The sequence below is a fragment of the Gorilla gorilla genome, chromosome 4 (genome assembly GCF_029281585.2).
Source record: "Gorilla gorilla gorilla isolate KB3781 chromosome 4, NHGRI_mGorGor1-v2.1_pri, whole genome shotgun sequence".
NCBI lineage: Eukaryota > Metazoa > Chordata > Mammalia > Primates > Hominidae > Gorilla > Gorilla gorilla.
This window is the reverse complement of record NC_073228.2, coordinates 86873854-86898274: the sequence shown is the minus strand read 5'-3', so window position 1 is coordinate 86898274 and position 24421 is coordinate 86873854. Positions and strand designations below refer to the sequence as shown.

At 38.8% G+C, this 24421-nt stretch overlaps 1 long non-coding RNA gene across 1 annotated transcript; it reads left to right on the top strand.

Moving 5' to 3' along the window:
• Window positions 1-5618: 5618 nt before the first annotated feature.
• On the top strand, window positions 5619-15125 carry LOC129533482 (uncharacterized). Its single transcript, XR_008679749.2, has 3 exons — window positions 5619-6819; window positions 8076-8157; window positions 14788-15125. It is a non-coding gene; the product is annotated as an uncharacterized lncRNA (long non-coding RNA).
• Window positions 15126-24421: the final 9296 nt, after the last annotated feature.

Below are 24421 nucleotides of genomic sequence, written 5' to 3'. Positions count from 1 at the left end.
AAACCAGGACCCAGAGAAATGAGGTGTCCAGGATAAGGACACAGGCTTGAAGGAAGCTTAATTATTAAGTTTAGAAATTGATTTACATTTACTAAATGCTCTATTATAGTATTACTGAGTTCATTTAAAAAAATTTATAAGGCCAAGCACGGTGGCTCACGCCTGTAATCCCAGCACTTTGGAAGGCCGAGGCAGGTGGATCACAAGGTCGGGAGATCAAGACCATCCTGGCCAACATGGTGAAACCTTGTCTATACAAAAAATACAATCTAGCTCAGGGATTGTAAACGCACCAGTCAGCACCCTGTCAAAACAGACCACTCGGCTCTGTGTAAAATGGACCAATCAGCAGGATGTGGGTGGGGCCAGATAAGAGAATAAAAGCAGGCTGCCAGAGCCAGCAGTGGCAACCGGCTTGGGTCCCCTTCCACACCGTGGAAGCTTTGTTCTTTTGCTGTTTGCAATAAATCTTGCTGCTGCTCACTCTTTGGGTCCACACTGCCTTTATGAGCTGTAACACTCACTGTGAAGGTCTGCAGCTTCACTCCTGAGCCAGCCAGATCAATTTCTCAATGATCTGACATGTTCTTTATAGCATTTCCCCCTCCATATGGAATCCACTCTAAGATCACATATTATATTTAGTTTTCATATCTCTTTAATTTTCTTTAATCAGCAAGAGTTCCTCAACTTTTCAGTGACTATGACTTTTATCACATCACCGTTTGTGAAACCTCCAGCCTCTCTCCCCTTTTAAATAAAATGCTTCTAATTTTTTAAATAAAATGCTCCTGATTTTTTTCTGACATTTCCTCATGATTAGATTTAGTTTTTCTGTGTTCTGCTGGAAGACTACCTGGATGACGTCATGTCCTTCTTAGGATGTTGCACCAGAGGCACCCAATGTCTGTCTACGCCTCCTTGATAATTTAAGTTGTGATCACCTCTTCAATATATTATCTGATTTCTCCACTATATAGGAGAGAGGCCTGAGTTTGAAAGCCAGGATTTGTCAAAGCACAAAGCACTGCTGGCTGCTTCCTGTTGATTCATTCATCTGCCCTTACTGGGAACTTTAGTGGAGGCATTATCTGCTATGACTCTAAGCTAAGAAAGTTTTCTTTCTCATGAGACCAAGGTCTGGGTAAGGGAGGTTACAGTCAAAAGGATTTCTATAGCTTCTGAATTGTTTTCAAATCCTAACAATTGGCCGCTCACTATTCAGTTAAATTACTCTTAAGGGAAAACAATTTCATCAATTTTTTAAACCTCTTCCCTTTCTAACTCACAGTGCTTTTAGGGTCTCTCAACTTCTCCTCCATAAAAGAAGTGTCTGCTTTGTTTGTTCAGACCTGGGTGATTTGTTTCTAAGCAGCAGGCAAATTGCTTTGTTCTCAGAATAAGCTTGAGGAGGAGGGATCCCAGGGTGGGACGGCAATCAGAAGGGTTTATACAATGGTTGGCTCCTCTTTCCTATCATGGAGATCCCAGGGGCCTTAACAACTTGGTTCTAGTCCACACTGACAGTGCTGGAGGTCACATCTCTAGTATCTTTCATTTAATCTTTTTCTGGGAATTTTTCCTGTCCCAGGAGGTAGTTGGAAAGACAGCAAACTTTGGTCAGGCTTTGCAGGTGGGTCTCTTGGCTCATGTGAAATCTGGATGTAATAGATTTAAGTAAACAACTGATCTTAAAGCCAGTCCAATTGCTGTTGCGTCAAAATTTATCCCAGGCCTCAAAGACCTTTAGGGGGAGTAAAGCCAAACTCCTTACCTGTAATTACATTCTGTTGATTTGTCTGAAGTTACTCCCCTTTGTCACTTCAGGTCTACGCAAAACTCCCGAGACAATAATGGGCATTGTTGGTTTGCACAGTGCTGGTGGAAACGTGGGTGCAGAAAGGCAAACTTGTGGTCGGTGCATTTTATTGCAGGATACAAATCACACAGCTGAATCTGGCAACTATTATGAGGCTGAAATAAGCACATATACTCACAGAACAAAGCAACCAAATTATGTGTTTAACATAATAATAATTACAAAAGCTCTACAGGCATCGTTTTGAGCTATCTGCTGCCATAAGTCCCAAGGGCTTCCTTCAACCATGGGGAAACTGAAAAATGAACAGTGACAGGAAGCTGGGGTGGAGCGAGAGCTCAGCCATTAGTTTTCTTTTGTGTGTGAACAATTGTTTTAAAGTTTAAATGCAATATTCAGTGTATCATTTGTTGCCATAAATTATCCCTTGGATAGTTTACTATGAGTGCCAGCTTCTCTGGGGTGCCTTCTGTGTTTTACAAGTGGTTCCATCAAACAATGATTATTATTCTTCAAAAAATTATCCAGAGTGGCTTATTACATGACAGACATGTGGTTTGAGTTTTGTCGTAAATGCAGAACAAAGGGTCTGAGAGTGTTTCTTTTTGTTATCTGAGCTGTGTGGCTCTAAGGAAACATCACATAGTTCATTATTCAAATGAGAATATTTTCTTGCCTTTCATTTCATTTTCGGTTTTATTTCTGTATATCCATGACATTTTAGCAAGCAAGCTGCCTCCTCTAGAAGAGCCATCTGCTTTGCTTTTCAACTGTGAAACCATCTGAGAGAACGAATACCTTCTTCCTCATAGAAACACATATGGGGTGAGGGGAGTGGTATTGTTAATTATATATATGATTATGCATGAATATATACATAAATAGGTATATATTTATGTGTATTTGTATATGTGTACGTGTGTGTGTGTAGTGTCTTTCTTTACTTTTTTCTCTTTTTAAAAAATACTAGAGCGTAGTTGTACAATCAAGGAACTTGGTCTCAATAAACAACGAAGCAAAAATCTCCGACCCAACTTTCTCCCATGTCTCAAACCTTTCTCAGTGCAATAGGGTATGAGTTACATAAGCATGGGGACTTTGGTCTGCACGTTGATTGGTATATTCCTGGTGTATAGAAGAGTGTCTGGTATATAGTAGTTGCTAAAATAATAGTTGTTGGATGAAGTGGTATGAATATCAGTGTTCCTCCTCAGTAAATTCTGTGTGTCAGGCATGTAACAGTCAGAAATTACTCTTCCTCACTATGAATGTGCCTGTTTTTACTCCCACTCAGAATGGTTATAATCTTTTGCCTGGTGCTAATATACCCTATGCTATGGTGATGGTTTGGGGCAGGACACCTTCTATGACTTGTGTTACATTTTCTTACTAGATGACAAAGCAAAGATGCCTTGAGGCCATTTCCTATGAGTTGTCAGGCATCCCTGCCAACTCTGTAGGATTACTTAAATTATCACCAGTGAACATACATTTTGGATCCTGGCCTCAGGACTTTTTCTACATGAATATATTGATGGAAGAAACAGGAACCTATTATCTATTGAGATGACTAATAGTAAACCATTACCATAACTCAGGAAATCTGTGAAAAATACTCTCCCATCTATAAGTTAAAATGGCACAGCATAACTGGCCATGAAACAACAGCTATCAGACTAGCTTGATGTCCAATAACTGGAAATGGATTATCTGATTGCACCAAAGATTTCAGATGCATGAAGTCAGGTCAGCTGGTTTTTGGGTTTCTATTATGGAAAAGATTCATATTCATATATTGGACCTTGTCCGGCCACTCATAGAGTAACCGAGAGCAACAGACTTTTTGTTCTTGACAGAGATACATAGAATACAAAGGAAGAGACTGGAGATTATCCCTGATGTCAGTAAAGTCTATAGCTCATGGAAATGAGAGCTAGAAACATGTGACAATATTTTTTAGGAACTGTTCTGTCATACATTTTCAATAATTCTCTATTTACTACAGAACGGAATTCCCAATTATAAGTAAGTTTTGTAAAAATCTAAGCTAATTCTACCTACTCAGAATCAAGCCTCTTTGCCTGTCCACAGCCACCCTTTGCTGGAACTGAGATGGAGAACACTCACCATTCACTAAACACCCACACCTTGATTTCCCTACCACATTGCTTTGAGGGGCATGCTGTCATCTGTGGTGGCTGAAGTTCCAGGAAAGGGGCTGGTGCATTCCTCTTTGGACATACTAAATATGAGGTATTGATGGTGCAACCAAGGGTGAATTGTGCATTAAAGAGTTGGAGAGAGAGCTCAGCGCTCAAGAGAGAGGTCTGGCTGGACACTGAGATTTAAGAAGCTTTCACCTAATGATTGTATGTGAAGGTTTGAGGTAAAAGAGATCATCTAAGGTGGTTATGTACAACAAGAAGAGACAAGGACACTGGTTTTATAGGCTAGGCAGAGGAATTAGTAACAGTGAAGGAGACCGTGAGACAATGATCCGAATAAGGAAGGAAAATGGTGTTATGAATAATTAAGCTAATATTTACTGAACGCCATCTATGTGGAAGAGCTCTGTTTAAGCATTGTGCATAGGGTAAATCAACTAATACTAATACAACAATCTTATAAAATAAGTTATATTATATTCATTTTTAAGATGAGGACACTGAGGCACAGGAAATTCAAGTAACTTCCCTAAGACTACCAACTAGAAAGTGGTGGGGTTGGAATTAAATTTATCTGATTCCAGAATCTGTACCCTAGTCTATTCTACAATACCTCAGCAAAGGAAAAAGAGTTTCAACGTGGAGACAGCGACCCACATTTGCACAATGCCATATGGTCCAGAGAATTCAATTAAGATAATAAATGCAAAGTATCCATTGAGTTTGAGGTTTAGGAAAATACTAGTGATCTTAGCACAAGTTGTTTCAGTGGATTTGAGGCAGCAGAATTTTGAAGCAAATGAGCTCCTAAGTATCACCTATATTAGATCTATTTTTAAAAATTTATTTATCCAGGCCCTGGTTCCAGCACACTTGAATAGGTTTTCAAAAAACAGTCATTCTCCGAATGTTGCAAGAGTAAAATTGAGCATGAGATGTCAATTCTCCACATTAGCTTCAATTCTCCATTTCCCTTTAGCTGTATAGAAATAGCCTGTGATGAAGAGTCAAGGCTGTATAGCTTGTGAAACAATCAGGGCTTGTCTAGCCATTTTTGTTTATGTATGTGGGAGGTCATGAGGAGGCATGCTACAGAGACTTTAAAGATGAGGGAACTGAAGCACAGAGAGATTAACACTTTGCTGTTTGTGGAGGTGAGGGGTGGAGGAGGGGAATCACCTAGTGTTACTTCCAGGAGATTTGAAAGGCTTTTTACTCTTACTGAAACTAACAATTTGATTCAACATTTAATGCTAGACTTTTAGCCCCTTTATAGATTCTGGTGGAAAAGAGATGGCTTATTGGATGGGCAAGAAAGACCTTCAAGACCCTCTTCTCCTGGTTTCTCTCAGGCTCAGGAAACTAAGAAGTCTCTGTTTTCTGCAATTATCTCTACCTTAGTCCCATATAGTTAAGGATTAATATGGTTTGGTGGTATCCCCACCTAAATCTCATCTTGAATTCCCACATGTTGTGGGAGGGGCCTTGTGGGAGGTCACTGAATTATGAGTCTGGGTCTTTCCCACGCTGTTCTCAGGATAGTGAATAGGTCTCATGAGATCTGATGGTTTTAGACACGGGAATTTCCCTGCACAAGCCCTCTTCTCTTGTCTGCCACCGTGTGAGACACGCCTTTCACCTTCCATCATGATTGTGAGGCCTCCCCAGCCATGTGGAACTGTAAGTCCATTAAACCTCTTTCTTTTGTAAATTGTCCAGTCTCGAGTATGTCCTTATCAGCAGCATAAAAGTGGACTAATACAAGGATTTTCTAGACCACTTTGGCAGCCATCACTGAAACCGGCCTGAAATATATATAACGGTCCTTCTCTTATGTTCAAGCCAATTTGAATGGAAGGAGATTTCTTTATTTCAGATATCCTCACTAATTAATGCTCTACAATAGCATAAATTTCTTGTGGTCCAAATCCTTTTCTTTTAAAAGTCACTAAGTGGCCAGGCATGGTAGCTCACACTTGTAATCCCAGCACTTTGGGAGGCCGAGGCAGGTGGATCACCTGAGGTCAGGAGTTCGAGACCATCCTGGCCAACATAGGGAGGCTTCATCTCTAAAAGAAATATATAATTCATGAATACTAACAGTTTATGGTTTTTTTAGTCATACAGTTCAAATGCCTTCTACTAATTTTAAACAGCATCTGGATTTTAAAGGAGCAAAATTCAAAAGAAAGAAGCTTGAAAATCCTTCACTGGAAAAACCTGCCCATTAAAAAAAAATAAGACCAAAGCTCAATTCTCACCTGGTTCCAAAAACCATTTGAATTCAGCATATCATGTGTTGGATTTTAGAATGGAGTAAGCAGAGAAACAGAGGGAAAACAGCAACATGTGTAAGTGATCACCAAAAAAATAGCCCGTTTCCAATACTGAAAAAAACATGGCTTATACATAGGTCACAGAACAAATCAGACGAAACCAAAGTGCCAAGTCACAACTTAAAGGAAAAGAATCCATGAGGGACCTTCGTGAGCAGATGGATTAGAAAGGCTAAGTTTCAACTCATGAAGACTTGAACCTACGCTATCTGAAATAGCCAGTCAATAACATTAATAATAATCATAAGACTCTGAAAACTACAGCTGGGGGGATTAAGTCAAACGGAGAAGCAAGGGACTGAACAAGAGAAGGGACTTTCCACAGAATTACTGAAAACAACAATCTGGTAATGAGGGAGTTGCTTCTTTCTGCTGGAGTGAAATTCCTCTACAATGTTTTTCCTTTGTGGCTGCATTTTCTAGCATCAGTAGGAGTACCTTCTGAAGAGATTAAGTCCAGTTCACTATTGAATCTGCATTCAAAGATGCCAGTAAGCAGGTAAGAGAAAAATGTTTTTTGTTTTTGTTTTTGTTTCGTTTTGTTTTGTTTTTGAGACAGAGTCTCTTTCTGTAACCTAGGCTGGAGTGCAATGGCGAGATCTCAATCACTGCTACCTCCGCCGCCCTGGTCCCGGTTCAAGCAATTCTCCTGACTCAGCCTCCCGAGTAGCTGGGATTACAGGCACGTGCTACCATGCCCAGCTAATTTTTGTATTCTTAGTAGAGATGGGGTTTCACCATGTTAGCCAGGCTGGTCTTGAACTCCTGACCTCGAGATCCACCCACCTCAGCCTCCCAAAGTGTTGGGATTACAGGCGTGAGCCACCGCACCCTGCCGAAAAAAGTGTTTTGTAATTGAATCACATGAGACTATGTGGAAAGAAGTCTGGCTCAGTGAATTAAAAATTTTCATTGGTTATCTTCTTATAGTAGAGTGTTTCCCATAGAAAACACCTTCATGGGCTATCTTTTCCTAATAATGTAGCCAAAGTTAGTCAAAATCAAGAAATCTTGTGTTAGCTTCACTGGAATGCTTGTCCAAATTTTTTCATTGCCTTTCAATTTTATCAGCTTGCCAGCACATGAGAAACCCACAAGCAGCCCACAACCCAGGACACACATCTGTCCAAAAAATTATCTGCTCTTTCTCCTATCTAAACAATAAGAGTTCTGGTAAGGATCACGTATTTGGTTACTGGTAAGTCCCTTGTAGTATGCCTTACAGGCTCTGTAACCTCTATCGGATCAAATTACACGTGGTGTGGAAGAGGAGAAAGAGTGGAATGCTGCCATAATCAGTGTTGGGTAACCAGAGAGGAAGGAACAGTAAAAAATATCAACAAAAATAAATATGGAGCTCTTACTCCATGTGAGACACTGCCTTAAACATGGTGGGCCATAGAAACAACCTTAGGATCGAGTTCCTGTCCTTAGGAATCTCTGTCTAAGTGGAGATTATAGAAATACAGAGTCATCACTTGAAGCCTGTATTTTGAACGAGTACATAACAAAAGGCCGAAGACTTAGCAATGAGGACCCTGAGTTAAGAAGTAGCATCCTCCCACTACTCTCAGTTGGAATGGAACAAAATTCATGAGGGACACATGAGAATGTCCCCAGATCTGGAAGAAAAAAAAAAGTTACTATTTGATGAGTTCATACCAAGTACCAGGCTCTACGTGCCTTACATGTAGTAACTCATTTAATCCTCCTGATAACCCATAGGTGATTGCTATTGCTATTTCTGTTTCACAGATTTGGAAACTGAAGCACAGACATTAAATAATGTGGCCACGTCATGCAACTAATAAGCAGTAGATCTGAGATTATCTCAAAGGTATGCTAATGCACCTAATGGTGCACCTAAAATGACCAAATGGGTCGCTAACAGTTCCGCAGTGAGAAGGAACTGGGAATTGGTGTTATAACTCATTGTAAAGCCTGTGAATTTTCTTCAAATAAATGCATATGTAATACTCAAATACATAAAGAAAGGTTCTGTGTGCTTCCTGACAATAAGGAGACCAGATAATTTGTACAGAGACTCCTCAATGGATGAATAGCTTGAGTTCCAAAAAATCTTTCCCCTTTTATTCTATATATATATATTTTTTTTTTTTTTTTTTTTTTTTTTTAGAGACAGGGACTTGCTACATTTCCCAGGCTGGTCTTGAACTCCTGACCTCAAGCAATCCTTCCACCTCAGCCTCCTAAAGTGCTGGGATTACAGCTTTGAGCCACTGCACCTGGCCTTCCCTTTCATTCTTATATACAAAGTACCATTATATAAATAAGTAGTTGTGCTTTTGTTCTGATGCATAGTTACTCTGTGTCTATGAAAGATGGTACATTGAAAAATTTTTAGGCATTAAATTTTTGACTTACAAGACTTCAGAATCCGGAAGCATCATGTGTACAGAGGAGATGAAAAACTTTGAAGTTGAAGGAAGGTCCTTGATCAAAAGAGAGGGAAAGTAGTGTTTACATAAGTGAGAGGGATATTCCCATTTCCAAATGGAAATTTTGTTTAGGTGAAGAGCCGCTAGTAGTACAATGAAGTACAAATCCATTTATTCAACCAGGCCACAGAACCATTTGCATTCTATGTGTCTGGCTAGGGGAAGTAGTCAGTGAAACCCATTAAACAGTGCTCAGAAGAAACCATCCAGCCCAGTACAATGAAAATGTACTTTTCAAGACCCAATGATCTATCCAAACATCATTTTAGATACTGTGGGAGAAGAATGCCATCATTCCTACTCGATAGATTGCATTATTATTGGGGAAAGAAAACAAAGCATGCAAAATGAGAGCATGAGATGCTGACCACAGCCTGGGAGTTAAGGAAGAGATTAAAGGAAGAAACACCTTCCTGACCTGAGTTTTCTGAGAAAATGGAGCTGGAGCTTGGTAACACTCATCAATAGCCCAAAGATGGACTTTTGGGACTTTGCCTGAGAGCCTGTGGAGAAAATAAAGACCTGGGCTGGATAGTTTCTTCTGAGTACTGTTTAATGAGTTTCACTGACTACCTCCCCTAGCTAGATACATAGAACGCAAATGGTTCTGTGGCCTGGTTGATTAAATGCTTCATCAGGCAGACAGGCCCCTGGGAACTGTATGCAACATTTTATTGCCTTTCAAGGCAGTTGTTTCTCATTGTATAGATGCGCCTGAGTGGATAAATAATCGAGAGTTTCAATGCCAAAGGCTAATTTGCCCTGGCTTTGGAAATGCCTCTTTTTTTTTTTTTTGAACCCCTAAGCAGCATGAATTATACTGATAGTTTTGCATGTTTCTGGCTGACCACCAAGGACCCCCCTTCCAGGAGGATGGGAAAGTTGCTGGATGAAGTTTTCTCACAGAATTTACCACTGACTATAAAGTGAAATTGCTACAATGAATAATCATCTTTCCTTGTGCAATCTTAATTGAGTTGGCAACATGTGTAATTACCATGATGGCAGAGGAACCCTGTGATGTTGAATGAAGGACGAGTTTCTTTGGCTATCTGTAGAAAGCCTCAAAACACGTTGTCTTCTTAAAGGCCGACCACCATTGAACTCATTTGAGCAGAGGTACATTTCACTTTGCTTGGATTTACCAGGGCTTTCAAAATTCAGTGCTTTCATGCCTTGCAAATAGGTATTTTTGGAAAGTGAATGCTTGCAGGTTAAGGGGATTTGTAATCTTTCTTTCAAGTGCTATTCCTAAGGTTCAAACATGTAAGTCTATCAATGAGTTGCAAATCACTGTAATGCAACACTTATCCAATTTGCAAGGATGTTAGTTAAAAAAAAAAAAAAAAACAACCAACTCTCTCAAGGGGAAAAAAAAGCTTCACAGTGAGAGCCTGCCCAGGGGTAAATTATAAAGATCTCCCACGAACATCAGAACTACATAAACTGAAGTGTAATTACCACCTAAGTAGGAAAATATAGTCTTTGTTTTTTACCTTTTCACCAAAAGACTATATACTCCTAGAAGTTCAAGAAAGGTCATTGGCAGAACCTAACCTTTACTTCATTGAAACTACCAAAGCTAAATTATACATGTTTTTAACAGCCTGCTGAATGCTATGCAAAGGCTTCTTTACAAATGCCAATCATCACTGAAACCTCAAGTCAGTGTCAAATCCTTGCAAATAATAGTAACAAAGTTCTTCAGTCAGACGCCTATGACCAGAGATGGGTTTCATTATTTTCCCCTCTGACTTCTCATAACTGGAGGAAAGCTAGGAGAGAATGTGATATTGCAAAAATAAGCCCTGAAAAGTGCTTTGCCTCTTCCAAAAACTGATGAGCTATATTATTGCTGTAAGTACAATTGTTCAAAGAATATATTATACATGTGAAATCTATATTAACTTATTTAGGCTCCCATGGTATCATTTAGTAAGTTATAGCTACCAGAGACTGTTGGTATGCATTTTCTTTTATCTGGATAAACAGGAAATGGTAATATTGCTCAAGGTAGTGTGAGACAGCTGAATATTCTTGAACAGTCAGTAAAGGTCAAAACTGGGAAACAGGAATTTGCTTATACAATCCTTTCTGTGGCTAGCTCTCTTGCTAGCATGCAATTCAATACTTTCTGGGAACATTTGTGTGCGAAAGAAGCATGTTTGTATGCATCCATTTTTGTACTTCCATTTGCTTAGCATGGCTTTTGTTTGGTAGCTGAGAGTGCTCAAGGACATTAGGCTTATTATTTAATTTATTCAGTCCCCAGGGCTAGACCTCTAGGCAGAGCCATGTGTGGACCTTCTTGATGTGCTTCAAATTATAGTGTTTAGGCAACTTCTACTTCTCTTCCAATGAGTCTGATGTGATCTGAGATACTGCTGGGTTGACTGGCCTAGTGGGGTCTCCTCTCTAAGAGGGTAGTTTGTGTAAAGTGGGGAATCAAAATCATCCTCTGCATAGGAAATGAAAGTATGTTTCAAAGCTTACACTGTGGGGGGAACAAACACACTAGGGCCTGTCAGGGTTGGGGGCGGGGGAGGGAGAGCATCAGGAAGAATAACTAATGGACTGTATGCTTAATGCCTAGGTGATGGGTGGATCTGTGCAGCAAACCACCATGGCACAGGTTTACCTATGTAACAAGCCTACGCATCCTGCGCTTCAACCCCAGAACTTAAAACAAAAGTTAATGGAAAAATAAAAAAAGAAAATGTAAACTACTAAGAAATGCCTGTTCTTCACATTTTAGATAAATAGTGGATCTGGGACAATAGGATCTGGTTTTGTTTGTTTGTTTGTTTTCCTCTGTAATGTAACAGTGCCTGGAAGAGTTAATGCGATTTTATTAAAATTTCTATTTTAATGCCAAGAAACAATTTCTTCTCTGGAAGCATGTAGTTCAATATTTCTTAAAAGCCAAAAAGGGAGAATGTGAAAAGACTCTTCAAAGAGTTTTCCGTCTTTGCTGAGGCAACAACAATGATAGTGATAATCATGATCATTATCTCTTTCATTTGCATGGGATTTTTTAGCTCATAAAATGCTTTTATATACATTATGTCATTTTCTAATATAACTAAAACCTTGCATAATATGAAATTAGCTGTTGCTTATGTCAAAGCATTTGTGAGTTATTAGAAGCTGTGAGCCAGATGTTATGAATGGTATAAAGAGTGTATCATGGCAACGCATAGAAAGGTCCAAACTTTTGTATAGACAGAATGGCAAGACGATGAGAGGAAAATGTACGATAGCTTGCTTTACTGGAATAAAGAGTCCAAGGCAGGGTCAGGGCGAACAGAGGCAGGAATACCTACTTTGGCTTTAGTACCTTATCCCAGAGATGGAAGGAATCCATTTGAAGTGGCTGCCTGGGAATCTGCGTGAGATGGGTATTGATGCCATGTCCGAGATAAGCAGGAAGGAGAACAGAAGTGCCTCTACTTATGAGCTTTCCACTTCTGAACTCTCATGAATTTATGAACAAAGCTGCTTACAAAATAAAAGCACCTCCACTGTGTTGTATCACCATCAGTTTCATTTATGAATTATTTCATTGATTCATAGATTCATTGATTTATCAAGCATTCTTTTCACACATAATTATTGTGCCAGGCACTCTGCTTGGTGTTGGAGACATTATAGTGAAAAGGACAGACAAAGTGCCACCTCATACAGCTTGTATGGCATAGACAAAGAACAAGGAAACAAATAGCAAAATAAATACAGATTGTGATGTATCATAAAGGAAAATACAGGGCAATGAAACGGAGAGACAGTTTGAACTTCTTTTTGGAAACATAGATCCCAAGAGCGGCTCTATTAAAGAAGCCTTAAAAATTGTGTTACGGAGGCCCAACGCAGTGGCTAATGCCTGTAATCCCACCACTTTGGGAGGCCAAGGTGGGCGGATCACAAGGTCAAGAGGTTGAGACCATCCTGGCTAACATGGTGAAACCCCGTCTCTACTAAAAAATACAAAATATTAGCCAGGTGTGGTGGCGGGCGCCTGTAGTCCCAGCTGCTTGGGAGGCTGAGGCAGGAGAATGGTGTGAACCCAGGAGACGGAGGTCACAGTGAGCCGAGATCACACCACTGCACTCCAGCCTGGGTAACAGAGTGAGACTCTGCCTAAAAAAAATTGTGTTATGGAAAATGTAACATCCCTTTGACAAACTCTGGGCTTACTTCTTGAAAAGTGTCATGAAGAGCAAGATCAAATGCTCACGAAAAATGGTTAGGGCTGGGTGTGGTGGCTCATGCCTGTAATCCCAGTGCTTTGGGAGGCCAAGGCAGGAGAGTTGAGTGAAGCCAGGAGGTTGAGACCAGCCTGGGCTACAAAGTGAGGCCCTAATTTACAAAAAGTTTTAAAAAAAAATTAGCTGAACATGGTGGTGTCCACCTGTAGTCCTGGCTAGGCAGGAGGCAGGAAGATCGCTTGAGCCCAAGAGTTTGAGGGTGCAGTGAGTGGGCTGTGATTGCACCACTGTACTCCAGCCTAGGAGACACAGCAGGACCTTATCTCAAAAAAATTGAATAAATAAATGGTCATGATAAAACAATAACATGGAAGTAAATGTATTTTTAGAGTACATTAAATACAATAAGGTATCCCCTTACAGAAGAAACTAGGTAGGTCAGTGTTAGAAAGTTGCTGTGGTGGACAGCCCTTCTCTTTAAATAGCTTCTTTAATTTTTGAGAAAAAGAATTGCTGCTAGAGATTATCTCATAAGGTTTTGTTATATAATTCTTGACCAATTAAAAAATATATTGAGCAAGACTGTACTAGCTTGAAATATATTCTGATCTTTATTCTCCTTATTTATTTTATTAAGTCTTGGCAAAATGCTCTGTAATTGCCAGATGTTCTCACAAGTCATATGAATATTCAATGCAATTTTTTAACCCTTTATCTTCATTTAAGTATCGTGTGCTAACCAACTGCACTACTGGAGCTCCTAAGGCTTTATCTTCAATTCACTTCTTATAAGGCTGAATCTAGAGCAAATCTCCCTTCTCTGCACCAACAAATTAGCACACCTACATGGTTCCCAGGAGGGGACATCTATGATTATTGACACATTTCTTGCTTAATCAAACTGATCTGAGTTTTGAATGTGTAAAAACAGAGACGGAAAAAATTTGGAATGCAAATGGGAGAATGCAAATTAGGGAAGAGGTGGATACTTAAAGGAAAATCAGCATGATATTGGCAAAAGAAAGATGAGTAGATGCTGGATAAGGAAAAACAACAGTCAGGAAATAGTCAACTTATATGTTGCAAGTCTCTTTTGTGCTCACAGTGCACATTGCTATTCAAAGAGTATTCTTTTCTATTGAGCTTGGGGATGGCCTTAGAATCTGTTCAGCACATTACAGCAACCTCTGTCACTTTATCAGAGATGTCATATGGGGTCAAATCTATTTGCCATGGCAGTGTAAAGGGTATTGCTCACCCAAATATTTGCCTTTTAACAGGTAATATGATTTGGTTGTGTCCCCACCCAAATCTCATCTTGAATTGTAGTTCCCATAATTCCCATGTGTCGTGGGAGGGACCCAGTGGGAGTAATTGAATCATGGGGTCAGTTCTTTCCCATGCTGTTCCTGTGATAAAATAAGTCTCATGAGATCTGATGGTTTTATAAAGGGGAGTTCCCCTACACAAGCTCTCTGGCCTGCTGCCATGAAAGACGTGACTTTGCTCCTCATTCCCCTTCAGCTATGATTATGAGGCCTCCCCAGCCGTGTGGAAGTGTGAGTCAATTGAACCTCTTGGGTATGTCTTTATTAGCAGTGTGAGAACAGACTACTACAACAGTCTTCCAAGTCTTAACTTGAAACAGTAATGCAGGAGTTGGAGGCAATAATTTAGGAAAGATATTTAGGAAATACCTTCTTTTTAGGAAAAATGGGCTCATTTAGGAAATTTCATTTCAGGAAAAATGAAGATATTTTGGGACAGGGATCATCATTTGTTTTTCTTGCTCCTCAAATCTAGGTCACCAGCTTGAACAGACCCTTCTTGCTCTGTCCCAAGGACAAAGAAGATGGCTGGTGCGTTCCCCTCTGTGAAGAATTTGCTGGCATTTGAAAGAAACGGTCAGTAGAATATTCACTGGATAGTGAAATTCTTTGTGCCTGGGATGTGTTCAGTCTGTTATTCTGCTGCACCAGGAAAGAAGGTCCAGTGTCTTATTTCATTCTGGAGCTTTTTGAAACTTTTTACTCTGTACTTTAATTTTGGCAACCTTGGACTGATGGGGTTTGTAGATATTAATTATCAAATTGTTATGTATTAGCTGATATTCTTTCAATTCAATAAATATTTTAAATCCCTTCTGGTGTCTGTTGAATACGTTACCAGGAAACTGAAATAATATCTTCAGTCTTCCTTTTTTTCCTCCACAAAATAGAAAGAAGATAACTATACATAGCTCATAGTTATTTTCTCTCAGAAATTCAAAATATATTATTTTTAAGTGCTTCTGTAAATATTTGAACTGAATGCAATTTAAAAAATAAAAATCTAAAGACAAATACAATTTTATCTCATAAGATTTTTATTTTTGACCTTTAAGTCAAGAATTAATATCTCTATATTAGCTGCAAATGGATTTAATTACCTATATCTGATTCCATGTTAATAATATTAAACCCAACATAGAAATATTACAATTATGGGTGTGGTTTTTACCTAAGTATTCCCAGGAGCATTTGGGACCAGGCAGAATATGGAAATGTTAAAGGTTACAGCTCAGGAACTAAAGGTGAGCCTATAATGAACTAAATCAAAGTTCAATGAAATAAATTCAAGATATTTATTGATGTTTATTAGGGACCTTAATGGATCCACTTTACTTACTTGCAGGATAATTGGAGTATAGTAGTGTAAGTAGAAGTTTCAGTAGAAGGAAGCAGCCTATTGTTAAAGACCAGTTGTTCACTTTGCTGATGGTTAAACACTGCTCTAATATAAAGGCAAAAAATATTTGCTGTGTTTTCCTTTTTTCTGTTTAGGCTTAAAGGAAACATAAGTAGCTGTAGTATTGTGATAGAGTAGACACCTAAAGTCATCAGTTTTAGGTAAAAGGCTAGTGAGGCCACTCCTGAAATTTTGCCTTGGAGGGGCTACAAATTACTATTATCCTTCTGATTCCAGTTGTGTGTGTTACAAGTTTATTTTCTGCAACTTTGAGGACTTGAAATTTTCCTTAATGCATTTGTTCAACTTCTTTCCAAGAAAATTATGCTATTAATTTAATTACTAAGATCTTTATTTGTATTTAACTTATTAAATATATGTGTTAGGAATTGCTTAGTAGAGTATTATTTATGGTTACATAAGAAAAATACTGCTAATAAATATAACTAGGAAAGAGAGAAGGCTGCTGGGATTCATCATATACAGCATATAGCCAAGGTATTGTAAAAGCAGTCATTTATTATATGTGACTGTATTTACATTTTTAATATTTGTATTGTCCAGAAGGATTTTCTTGCAAAAGAGTGGTAAAAGAGGCCAATAATCATTAATATAACTAAATAAGTTCCTTGCAGAAAGGCAGAAAAATGCTCCAGAAACATCATATGCTAAATTTTCTAGGAATTGTGGATAGCTGTGGATAGCTGGGTTTCAGCCAATTTTTGACAGCATATAAATAATTTTGATATATACGAAAGAAACTTTGGAAAAGTTCAGATGAGCTTTTCCTTGGAGACATGACTGCACAAAGCTGGGGTGCTGATTATAGTTCGTTCAGTGCAAAAAGATCCCCTATTCCCAGCTTTATACTCCAGTAGTAATTACATGGGCTCCCAGAATGGGGCTAAAAATGAGGCCTCTTTTTATACAGTAACTTGGCTGTCACATTTGTCGCAGAGAGAAAAGAAAACCGTTGATGCGAGTTTGTAACAGGGTTCAAACACTTTTCAGGTTCACCATTGTTTTTATTTTCCAATAGAATTTCGTTTGACTCTTGCCTACACTTCTATTGTTATCTCTCACTTCTGCTAGCCTCAGCCTGCTTTCTACATATACTCCACTCAAAAGAGGCTGGAGCAATTCTGAAACGTGTTTATACAATTATTCACTGACCACATCTGTGTCTACACATGCAGTATGAAGTAAAGATTTCTCCCAATTATATTCAGACTCTAACAAAATGGCAAATCACTTTGTTAGAATAACCACTTAATAACTTCATTCTGCTCCTATGTGTCAATTTAAGTGCAAATAAAATTGATGCCTGAGAAACATTTTGTGGAAGGAACATTTTGTGGGAGATGATTGTCAAGAAGGATTACTTAAGTGTTTCCCAGCATTTATACATTAAACCCGCAGATGCTGAAGGCTGAGTGGGGTGGAGTAGATAAAGACTATAGTGATTGGATAAGCTGAGGAAACGGTGTATACATTTTCACATGGTGAAAAAGCTGTGACATGTCCTGTACTTCATGAATCTACTTCATTTTACTTGATGCAACCATTCTTTAAAATATTTGATGAAGGAAACCTTTTTTTGCCTCACATAAAAACTACAAACATGGCTGGGTGTGGTGGCTCACACCTGTAACCCGAGCAGTTTGGGAGGCTGAGGCAGGAAGATCTCTTGAGTATCAGAGTTCCAGAACAGCCTGGACAACAAAGTGAGATCCCATCTCTATTAAAAAATAATAATAGTTTAAAAATTAAGGCCAGGTGCGGTGGCTCACGCCTGTAATCCCAGAACTTTGGGAGTCCAAGGCGGGTGGTTCACAAGGTTAGGAGATAGAGACCATCCTGGCTAACACGGTGAAACCCCATCTCTACTAAAAGTACAAAAAATTAGCCGGGCATAGTGGTGGGCGCCTGTAGTCCCAGCTACTCAGGAGGCTGAGGCAGGAGAATGGCGTGAACCCGGGAGGCGGAGCTTGCAGTGAGCCGAGATCACGCCACTGCACTCCAGCCTGGGTGACAGTGTAAGACTCTGTCTCAAAAAAAAAAATTAAAAAATATTCTGAAAAAATTAGTATTTTGCCAAACATACTTTCACAAATGCTAATCTGAACACATTCCTCATTTTACAGATGATAAAACTGACTTGTTAAAGATGAAATTGCATGCCTAAGATCCTACAGTTAATTAATAGCTTATTGGGCCTAAAAATCTAGGGCTTGTGATGTTCTTAGTTTCAGTACATGATTCCCTACTTGCTCTACTTGTCTATAGCAGATAATGTGGCAACATTTACTTTTTTAAAAAGCTTTTTTAAAATGGAGGTGTAATTTACATACATTTCACCCTTTTTAGTGTACAGTTTTAGGAGTTTTGAAACCACCACCACAATCAATAGTTATTTTTTTCTTAAAAAGTTAAGTGTTTTAAGGAATGTGTGCTAGAGTGCATGAAGATAATTTCAACGGAAATATATTTGTGTTCAAAATCTGTTTAAATGGAGAACCCTAGGCAGTCCTGACTAATGCAGCTTATTGTATAGACTTCAAGAATGACCATAAGCAGAAGAATTATACTGGGAAAAAGAAATGACAAGCCAAACAGCCAAAGGTTAAGCTATACCATGAGAGGAACATATGGTCTAAGAAATTGCCAGGCATGGCTCTCACCTCTAACTGACTGCCTGTCCATACACATCTAAAGAGAAGGAAAGGAGTGGGCAAGAAATAACCTTGAGATTTCAGTCCTGGGGAAGGAAGAAGCTCCCAAAGAACTCTGAATTCAGGGAACAGCCATTCCTTGTGTGAGATTCATTTTTTTTCAACTCACTCCATGACTTTCCTTTAGATTTCCCTTTCTCCACTCTCCCCTTATTCTTTCCAAGTTCCATTCGTGAACAGAATCAGAAGGTCCCCTCTCCTTTTTTTCATTCTGCATCTCTGTGATACATGTTATTCAGTGGTGAGGTAAAATCATCATAGTTTAGTTAAATACCAGTCATCAGAAGCCCTTTGGGATCACTCAGTTTTGAGAATGGCACTTCTAATTTCAGTTTCATATCATAAGTACATTTATGCTGCTTGATTATAGTTTCCAAGTGAATTTTATCTTTAAAATATCATGCCCGGTTTTGTTTCTGAGGCAAAAGTCTCTGATCGAAACTAGCAAATCTAACTTTATTTCTTTTGTCCAGATTTTCTTTGCTCTTCCTGACCATTTCCAACAGAGTAATGGGGTGAGAGAGCACCTCATGCGGGACTTTTCCTATTCTTTCACCCCTGAGGAGTAACACATCCTGTTAGCCCTAACTTGGGCCAAGCCTGTTTGTTTCACAAAACAACCATCTTTAACCATGCTGGGTAGAAACAAGAGATGGATACTCCTCAGGAGGAGTGAGCATGCCTGCTGTGAAGGTAGGTCTTGCCCAACTTTAACATGAAAAGGACCTAGTAAGAAAGAAAACACAAAGCCCTAGAAAAGGACAACAATCGCCATGTGGAGGCAAAATGAAAGTGGGTTGTGTACACAGACTCCCAATAGGGATTACACTGAGGAGACAGGAGGCTTCTGGACCTCTTCCGGCAGGTCAGATGGCTGAGCACAGAAAGTGCAGCTCTGGTGCAAACTGGCAGCTCATGTGCTGCTGAGCACTGACTCCTGTCCCCCAGCTCCAGCTGTGGGACACATGGAAACCAAAGGCTGAGTGATGTCTGAGAATGCAATCACCAACTCTCTGTCTGCAGGAAACATGGTTCTAGAATGGCAAGTATGATAGAGCTGTTTAAATCAGCAGGATATCAGATTGCCCAAGAAGACACTCCTCTCTACTAAGGAGCCCTTGCTACATGTCAGACACTGTCAGGTGGTTTACCTCCTTTAATATTCATAACAAGCCTGTGGATAAAGACCAGAAGAAAGTCTCCATTTTGTGATATTGAAAACTGATGTTCAATGAGGTTAAGACAGTTTTTTAAGGTACAAATGTATTAAGTAGCCAAGATAGGACTTGAACCCTAGTCCGGCAGACTCTAAATGTGTGCTCCCAAACTTTTCATGGTATTGCAGGCCAATGTGGCAAGGGAAAACAACTTTTGCTCAGTATTTTTTTCTTACATCATGTGACCTCAAAAGGAAGCAGATCTTTTGGCTACTTAAGATACAGAACAACTTGTTTTTAACTTTAAGACGGTCAATGCTTTAGTCTTACTATTTAACACAAGGCAGTTCTCACTGCTTTTACAGACAACTCTGATGGTGGTATATACATGTATTTTACTTGTTGGAAGTAATGACTAATCAACCCACAGGTAAGAGTAAACTTGAAAAGTTTATGTGAAAAGTCCATTCCTCACCCCTTTCCTGATGGTCAGGGAAGTGTGCTCTGAATTACCATGTTAGTTTATTCAATTATTAATAAATTCTCTTATACTGACATAACTTTAGTAAAAAGTTATGGAGAAAGTATCTAATGTTGCATTAAATATACCATGTCCAATGAGGAATTATCTGTTAGTCCAATGCCATGGAGGAAACCACCAGAGAATTGGGCATTTTTTCATTTTAGTCAACTGAGCTTTCTGAGTTCTTAATCTCACAGGCGTTATGGCCCACTGGCGTATTTGTTTTGCATATTTCGTGTGGGAAGCAGAATTCTAGTTTTTCTGCTGTAGCTATTTTGTAAGGTAGTAGATATTAGCACATCCCTGAGTAATAAATAACACAAAACTCAAGCCAACCACAGGAACTTCAGGTCTCTTACTGCCTCACATGCTTGCCAGGCAGCTGAAAGAATGTCTAAAAAAGAAATTTGCAAGGTAATAAAAGACAGAACTTCCTCCAGATATATATTTTTGGTGGGAATTTACATATGCTATTGTTTATCATATCCTATCAGCTATGGTGAAATGGACATGACAGTCACATTTGGAATGAACATAAAGCTTTATTTATGTGCCATACATATGGAAATAAAATGAATTTCCAAGAAGTCCTAAGTGCTTTGATTGCTTTTTTATTTTATTTTTTTCTCTCTCAATATAATGAGAGAACACCCATACCACATGGAAAATAAAATCACAGTTACAAGCATTCAAACAGACTTACTGATATGCAAAGTTCGTAATATCCCTGTTTGTTGCAAGACCTGGAGCCCATAATGACATGTGGGCCTTGAAGCACGTGGGTGGGCCCAGCAAAACACCCAGATTTGTTAGTGGCTGCCAGCATGGTTTTTGGTACTATTGCAATTTAAAAAGTAGGAAAAATTAGAGCAATCTACTTATTTCCAATAGATTTTATGTGAATGAAATGAGATAATTTATATAGAAGTGTTTTGAGGGCCGGGCGTGGGGGCTCACGCCTGTAATCCCAGCATTTTGGGAGGCCGAGGCAGGCAGATCACGAGGTCAAGAGACTGAGACCATCCTGGCCAACATGGTGAAACCCCGTCTCTACTAAAAATATAAAAATTAGCTGGGCATGGTGGCGCGTGCCTGTAGTCCCAGCTATGCGGGAGGCTGAGGCAGGAGAATTGCTTGACTCCAGGAGGTGGAGGTTGCGGTGAGCCGAGATTGCGCCACCGCACGCTAGCCTGGGCGACAGAGCGAGACTCCATCTCAAAAACAAACAAACAAACAAAGTGTTTTGAAAACTCCTATGACATTTTATAAAGGAGAGTTCATTCTATTCAACATAGATGAATCTTGTTAAGATAACTTTAAGTGAAAAAGGCAAAAGAGAATTTTAAATAGTATCATATCATTTTGATAAAGACCAAAAACAAGAAAAGCTTGTTTAGGCTACCTATATATATGATAAAATTATATTAAAATGGGAAGGGGATGATATGCACAAAATTCAGTGTAGCTCTTACTTCTGGGGGAAGACCAGAAGATGAGCTAGAGAAAAAACACACAGATGAGTCATGTTCTAGTTTTGAGGTAAGTGGTGGGTTCACGGGTATTCATTATATTATTATTATGCTCCAAAAATTAAGTTACCTATATATTTATAGTTATCAAAATTATATTAAAATAAAATGAGAGCATTTATTTCAGATGATCCTATCTTATAAGAAGGAAACTCAAATCCCAGTTTGTCTGAATTACTAATGATATTTTTAGCTTCAACTGTTCTTCAAATTGTTTTCTTTTCCCTTCCCTTTTCCTCTTTTAGCCTTTTTCACTTGCTCTTGCATCCACAGACCAGTACTGAATACACAGACACTCCCAAAGCAGCATAGCATTGATGCATAATCTAGCACAGCAGTAGTGGGGTCTTCGGAAGCAGGCTCTGCCACTTGCTATCTGGGCCTTGAGCAAGGTCACTAAATGGCTTATTGCTTTAGTTTCCTAATCCTTACAATGGAGACAAAAATCAAACATCTCACAGGGCTTTTTTGTATATTAAATGAGTTAATGTTTGTAAAGTTCTACATACCATGTTGTTCAATTAAACACTGTGCTGGCAGTGGAGGTGCAACAATGAGAAAGATGTGGTTTCAGTTAGAACAGCTCACTATCAAAGATCTTCGGAAATGAAAATTGGCTGCTAAATATACCATAACATTGCACAAACAACAGAGCTTGAACAAACAAATATTATTTTGTAAACACATTTTGAGAAAGAGTGAATGACTTGGGCTTGTTATCATCATTGGATTAGACTCATGAAGATGGAAGAATGCTGTTCTTCCATCCAGCCCCTAAAACAATCCTGTGTATTCAACTCCTTCCCAGAGAGACAACTTGAAGACCGCACAGATGGAAATGGTGGCCCCATGAGCTAAAACTGTCAGACTGCTCAGTAATTTCCTTGATGAACTGTTGACAAAATATTAGACCAATGAAAGTTCATAGACAGAGACAAAGAGGAGCTGAACACATGCAGTGATTTTCTTGTTATTCCAAGAACTGTTACAAACTGTGACCCCTAGGACTAGATTGTAGATTCTGTAGACTCAAGAAAAACTCAGGAATACATCTAAGGTTTCAGTCAAATTAATTCCAACTAGGGGATGAGAATTATGTTTGCAGGAATTAATTATTCACATATTTTTCAGAGTCTTTTGGGGCGTAAATACACATTCTCTGTTCACTTTGGTGGTAAAAATACTTTTTTTTTCGGAGAAAACCATGCAATTATTTACTGACCCATTAACTCTCAGGATTTCATGAAAAATTATGATGTTTTGGATTAATTTGAGATATTGAAATTTAGTATGAGTGATAGTTTATGTTGTTTTATCTTCCTAAAGATATCCAAGTTTGATGAGATTGTTAAAGGCAGTCAGCAAAAAATTATGACAACTGCAATAACCAGAAGTTATAAGAACAAATATACAAACATGTGGTTTGGGGTAGGAACCAAATGAAAAGGTTATTATGAATACAAGAGAAAGAAAATTAAGAAAGGGAAGAGAAGAGAACTAGAAAGAAAATGGAAGGCAAATATGTAGATAAATACACTGATCTTAGCCAAAAGGCTGAGAAGCTATGGATGGATGGATGGATGGATGGATGGATAGATAGATAGATAGATAGATAGATAGATAGATAGATAGATAGATAGATAGATAGATAGAGATAAAAAGATATTAAAGAGTTTATTCCATTCCACTACCTCTATAGAAAGGAAGGCTGCTGAAACAGAGGAGGGTCTTTTGTCTGGCTTAAGCACAGATCTAGTCTTACTTACTGTGGCTCCCTATATAACTGAGGCCATTTTTCAGTGCTTTTCAGTTTAGGAAAAACTTAGGAAAAGGAAGGAGGCTAGAATCTGACCATTCTTCCCAAATCTGAAGGTGATTTTCTGTTTTGTTTCTGTTTTGTATCATTGTTCGAAAAAGAGAGCACTGGGCTAATGCCCCCTGAACATCACACACACATAGTTACATAGGATCTTGCTTCTGAAGATCATGTACATCATCCAACACTATAAAAGCAATGCTATCTTCAAGCAGGCCACTAGGGTAGTTGTGGCATTTCATCACTCACCTGAATAAAGAAGTAGATCTTTCTTGTTTTAACAGTCTGAAATTGAGGGGATGGGAATTCTAAAAATTTTTGATTGAGCTTTCTTTCAGTGGTTCTACCAAACACATTTGGACTCTTACTATTGCTTCCTTAGCAAGATACAGAGAATAACCCTCACAGAGGCTGAGCATTTGCAGTGTACTCAGAGGCTGGCCTTCTGTCTCCATTTACCACTACGTGTTATGCTGTACCCCAAAGATATTGCTGACAGGCTTTGATTGCAACAGAAGGCATCTTTGTGGAGTCATGCATATGGGGCAGTTCTACAGCACATTTCACACATTGCACTCCGTGAGAATGAACATGTGAAGTGCCAACTGCTGACGTTAAAATATGGCTACAGTATTAAAAGAAACTTGCTCAGAATTTAAGAGATGTCACAGGTCATCCTTTATAGGACAACACTAATAACGAATAAGAAAGACAGAAAATAAGTTTAAAAAGGAGGAAGGAAAAACAAAAACCCTGAGTATTTGAAATATCTTTGTCATTAGGAAAGAAACTATTTGTAACCAACAAGGAAAAGACTGTTCTGCAGCTCCTTATTTGACTTCAGTATTTGGGTAGAGTCATCACTAAAGTGTCTGTTTTCTACAGCCTAGTTTTGAATGTAATGTAAAAAAAGAAGCAAATGTTTCATTTGGGCACTTTGAAATGTTTTACAA